Here is a 5,415-nt window from a genome sequence, read left to right as displayed (position 1 = left end):
TGTCCAGCAGAGGCAGCAGCACCAGGCGGGTTCTAGCAAAGGAGCAGCCCCCACCCCTGTCCCCAGGCCTGGAGGGGCCTGGAGGGCAGCTTTGTGCTGGCAGGTGAGTGTGGGTGGCCAGCCCAGGCCCCCAGAAGGCCTGCTATGTGAGATGAGACAGCTCTGGGAGACTGGGCAGGGAGCAGGGCTCCTGCAAGTGTCCAAGAGGCAGGCTGAGCTCCCCAGCTAACTGCAGCCCCCGCGGAGCGCCTCCTGGCCCCCTGCCCGCTTAGAAGTGGTTTCCTTCCAGGGGCGCTGACTTCCTCCTGATGCTCTTGTTAGATGCCATTGTGCTCACTCAAGGATCTCACATCTAATCCCTGAAACAAAAGAATCAATGCATCCCCACAGCTCTGCAGAAGCATGTAATTAACCACTTCCACAAGCATCTTTCCTTTAAAGATTTCTTAAAACTTTCATGGATTTTTTTTTTAATGTTTCTTTGTAATAAAGGATCTATTTTTAACTAAACATAAATACTGGTCATATTATGGGTTTGGAGAGGGTATTTTTAAACAAGGCATAATGATTTGCCCATAGAAATGCCTCAGCTGAGCGCGGGGCCCAGGATGCAGCCTGGCCGTGCTGAGATGCATGCAGCCCTCAGACAGGGGCCCAGACTCCCAGTCGCCCTCACAGAGCTCCCCAAAGAGTTACTGCCAGTGCCCCATCCCCAGAGGACCCCTCAAGGAGCTGTGATGAGGAGGAGAGACCCTGATACCCTGAAAAAGCTTTGTTTTTATAAAAGCCACGTTTGCCCCGGGCAGAACATTTAGGAAATAGAGGGAAAAGCCAGAAGCACGATGGAAACAAAAATGACCCATCACCCCAAAACCCAAACATCACCCTGGCCCTTCTGAGCCTCCGCTTCTCTGACTAAAAGGGGAATGAAGGTGTCACAATAAGTCATAATAAGTGGGGTGCCGGCCGCACGGGTGGCCCACCTCCTCCGGGGAGAGGGCCAGCTCTCAGGGGTGCCCATCTCTGAGGCCCGTCTTGCCCACCCACACAGGAGGCAGACACGCGTCTCTGCCGGTGACCATGGCCCCGACCCCGCTGGGCGGACAGGGAGGGGCTGCCTGACCTGGTCATGGCCGGGGGGCTGAGCGGCAGGCTCCCCCACCGTGTCACCTGGCTCCCCCAGGCCATGTCCTGGGGCAGACGGACAAGCAGACAGGGCGGAAGCAGGAGACAGAGGCGGGGAGGCCATGTGAGTGCCCGCTGTCCCCGAGAACCTCTCTGTCCAGACGGTCACCCGCAGCCCCACGTGAGACCCTCTGCCGTCCCCAGGTCCCCACAGAGGAGGGACCCCCAGCCCAGGTCACAGAGCCGGGGGATGACTGGTCTAGGATCAGAGTCCATCCTCAGCAATGGGCACCAGCCTGCCAGCAGCAGCAAGTGCAAGGGACCACAGACGGTGGAGGCCTGTGTTCCAGAAACTTCCAGGACATTCTCCTCCTCCTCCCTCTTCTAGGTTGAGGTGGGCAGCCAACTACCTGCCCAGTTAGAGGCGTCCGGTAAATGTCGGCGAGCAGCCACGCTGTACGAGGCACCACCCTAGGCCCAGAAGACCAGAGGGGAGATGGTGCCGCGGGATCTGGGGAGCAGGTTTCCGGGGGTAGGCCCGCCAGTAAGCATCACTGCAGTGTGGGGGGGCTGGCGGGACGCCCCGGGGACCAGGGATCGGTGAAGCGGCTTCCCCACATGTGCACAGGAGCCTGGGACACCCCCAGCTTGGACGGGGGGCCTAGGGCACCCCTCCCTCTCAGCCCTGACCCGCATCCCCCATGTGCAGGGCAGTGAGTGGCCACCAGCCCTGAGGTCCTGAACCGACGGTGGAGGCGTGTCCCACCAGGGCGGCCGACCCTGAGTCTCACCGAGCGCCCCCCAGCTTCTGCCCCAACACCGGCCGCCGACACCCGCTGGTCAGCCGCCCGGTCTCCAGCAGGGCCTCTGGAATCCCCAGAGGCCCAGGAGCCCACCTGAACGCTCCCTGGAGCAGGGCATCCCCGTCGTCAACATTCTCAGCAAACAGCCCTTTGGCTTGAGTGCTCTCAGGAGGATGATTAACATAATTTCCTTGACTCTCTCGGAATTTGATGTTTACGAGGCTATTTTGGCAAAAGCGTCGTGCAGGTTGGCGGGATCCAACGGGGAAACACTGATGTTACTTTTAATATAGACACTGCCGTTGAGCAACTTAGCTGTGCTGGTCTCAGCCACTTCTCAGGGAGGGATTGAAGGGAAACGCGGGCATTTCCTGCAAAGAAAGGAGCCCCATAAACTTCGGGCCTGCCAGGGGTGCCGGTTCTGTGCTCACCTTGGCCACAGTACCTCTGCCCAGCACTGGGGAGGGAATTTATTCTTCAGAAGTCAGCTCACGCTTCACCTCCTCCAGGAAGCCCTCCTTGCCTTCTCGTTTTTGGTCCCTTCTCATTCTTTCCCCGAGCTACCATTATACCTCTACAGTATTCTGTTCTTTTACTTCCAACACTATATCAGGACTCTGCTTATATATCCGTTTCTCATACTAAATTATAACGTCCTTGGGGCCAGAACCGAATCTCACTCATCTTTGCACCCGCACCTCTACAAAGGTGCCTGGAACCAAGGAGGCGCCTGGCCAGCAGCCTCTGAGCTCCAAAACCTGCTGGGGCTCCTGCCCTCATGTTCCCCCTCACCTGGCCTGCAGGTGGGACCTGGGGACGCTTTTCCAACCGAGAGAACAGAGCAGGAACGGACTGGCGTCTCTCCTGAGATCCAGTGACAACGGCGATGACTGTCCTCCTCACTAGCCCATGGAGGCCTCCAGAGCCCCATCCCAGGGAAGCTGCTGCACCTCGTGAGCCCACAGGGAGGGGCCCGGGGCAGCAGCCGGCCGGGGCCAGAGCCCCGTTGAGGGGCCTTGGATGGGGCTGTCCCCGAGCCCTGCCCAAGACGACCGCAGAGACCCCAGAGAGGACCCTGACCCCCCAAAGTGGCGGACACCCATGCTCTTCTGCTCAAGCCACCAAGTTTTGGACTAGTTTATTACACAGAAACAGTAACCAACTGTTCATTCAGACCGAACTACATTGAACAGAAGCCCTTCTGCTTGTGAAGGTCTTAAACTCACGAGGCAGACAGAGGGCAGCCTCTGGGAGGTGGGAGTCGGTCAAGTTTCCGAGACCGCGGGGACCCCAGTCGTGGACGCACTCCTAGAAACCCTGAGGATGCTGTTTCAGGACAAATGAAAGCAGCTCTCACTACCTGTGACGGCAAAGAACGTGACCTGAGACGGAAGCCTTCCTGGGCTCAGATCTGAGTCCTGCTGAGCATGGACGCAGTGACCCAGAAACGTGTCTATTCAACTCGCTTCAGGGGCGTCGGTAAAACCAGCCCATAGAGAGAACTGCCCCAGTCAGTATTTAGGAGACATTTACTCATAACACTAACTCACAGCCCTCTGTTAGGAAGACATGAATGTGCGTAAACACCACCCCCGGCTCTTGAATCTCACAGGAACACGGCAGTAAAGCCACCACGTCGTCTCCGAGACCCAACAATAGTCAGTGCATCCTGCTTCCTCTGAGTTCATTCTTTGGCTCATAAGAGATTTAGGGGGCAGACTAAACCTGAGAGGACCCTGACCCCCTAAATGGTGGACATGCTTTTCTGTTCAAGCCACCAAGTTTTGGTAAAAAGCCATCAAGTGTTTTGGTAAAAAAACAAACTGGGGCTTTTTAATAAAGCGCACTTCTGTCTGCCGCGTCCTTGGTCAGTGTGAGGGTAGGAGGTCTGGACACCTCGCTCACAACCTCCCCCTTGCTGGAGACGCTGACGAGGGGCCTGGGGGATGGGAAGTTGGGTGCGGATGCTGGCCTGAGGGCAGAGCCCTGATCCAGAAGGAACTTGCCTCTAGGAGCCTCAGGCTGAGGAGGGACGTTAGGATCCAGAGACCCAAATGGTCGGCAAAGGCAAAGTCCTTGCCACGAAGCCTCGCCCACCCACCGGCTCCAGCAGCCAACTCCCTTCGCCCCCTGGGTCTCTCCTGCCTCTCCTCTGACCCTCGGGGGAGAGGATGCCCAGGACCTCTGCAGGCCTCCAGTCTCCAGATGAAGCCCCCCTTTCTCAAACGTTTCAAGCCATTTAAATCTGGGGAGTGGGACCACGTGAGACTTTGCAGCATCCTGCTCTGATGGAAGCCACACCTCCCCCCACGTGGGGTCGCCTTGGGTTTCAACTGTGTTCTGAACATACCTAAGAAGGCTTTTGATCGTTTCATCTACAACGAATAGTGTGCCAGACGGCGAGAAAATGGCCTCTTGCGCATCCAGGCATGACCTGAGCGTCAGCCTGCCCCAGCCCTCAGCAGGCGTGGGGCTGGGGGCGCTGGGGCGGTCATGGGAAAGCGCGATGCTGCGGCCCTTCTCCGGGGCCTTGGCGCAGTTCCGCCGGGCGGGTTTCCAGCACAGCTGCGCAGGCGGGGGCGCATGGAGCCTCGCTGCTTGGCTGAGCGGCCTCCCTCCCACGCCGAGAACAGAGCCTTGGGCGTCCTCTGAGCCAGTGCGAAGGGCCAGCTCATCAGGGAGCAGGGCAGTGCAGGGAGACTGCTCCCCAGGGTCCCAGGAGAACCCAGCCCCCAGAGTCTAGAGGGAGGTCCCTGGAGCCCCGGGGGGAGCGGTCAGGCCCGCTGAGCCTGCCCCTGCCAGAGCATCTCCCTGCGGGAGGGCCAGGCTGATGGCCAGGCCAGCGTCTGGGCCCGAAACTCACCCTCTGTCACTTCCTCTCCTGGACATCGCCGCTCGTCACCCGCTCAGCCCAGTGACAAGGACGCCTCCCGGCTTCACAGCACACTGGCCTGCTGTCCTTTTGGCGCAGCTGGTGAGTGGACACCAGGACTTGGAAGTACACGAGGGGGCCGCCCTGCCACGCCCCAGCCACGCCCCAGCCACCCTCTCACTGTGCCCAGGGCCCCAGATGGTCCGTGGACAAAGAGACCACAGGCTGCCGGGGGGCGAGTCCAGACCCTGCCTCAGCATGGGGAGCAGAAAGTTCCAGAGCCCGGTCTGAACCTGAGGGAGGGGCTCCAGGGGCCCAAGACCCGGACCTGCTCTGGCCGCGTGAGCAGCGCCTTGACCTCTGCCTCTGAGCGTCCGTCCCCTGGTGCCCGGGATGGAGTTCACAGGCTTCTGGGCCAACAAGGAGGAAGCCGCACGTGGGGAGCAACCCCTTCCCCAAACCCCGCTGTCACCACGGACATTTAAAGGGAGAGGAGGCAGGAGAACGGTGGGCGGGAGTTTCAGGGAATCTCTGGAGACGCAGCCCAGGGAGGGGAGACAAGGAAAGAGGGGACACTCGGCACCGCGGGCCACAGAGGGACACCGAGCGAGGCCG

The 5,415-nt window shown here is 59.7% G+C and overlaps 1 long non-coding RNA gene across 1 annotated transcript; it reads right to left on the bottom strand.

Annotated features, from left to right (window-relative positions):
* Window positions 1-759: 759 nt before the first annotated feature.
* On the bottom strand, window positions 760-5,091 carry LOC145536994 (uncharacterized). The gene is made up of 2 exons (XR_014076211.1): window positions 4,792-5,091; window positions 760-2,299 (listed from the first exon to the last, which is right to left on the bottom strand). It is a non-coding gene; the product is annotated as an uncharacterized LOC145536994 (long non-coding RNA).
* Window positions 5,092-5,415: the final 324 nt, after the last annotated feature.

The sequence above is a fragment of the Giraffa tippelskirchi genome, chromosome 1 (genome assembly GCF_054371585.1).
Source record: "Giraffa tippelskirchi isolate mGirTip1 chromosome 1, T2T-mGirTip1v1.2.pri, whole genome shotgun sequence".
Lineage (NCBI taxonomy): Eukaryota > Metazoa > Chordata > Mammalia > Artiodactyla > Giraffidae > Giraffa > Giraffa tippelskirchi.
Note: the sequence above shows the minus strand (reverse complement) of the source record. Positions and strands in the feature narration are given on the sequence as shown.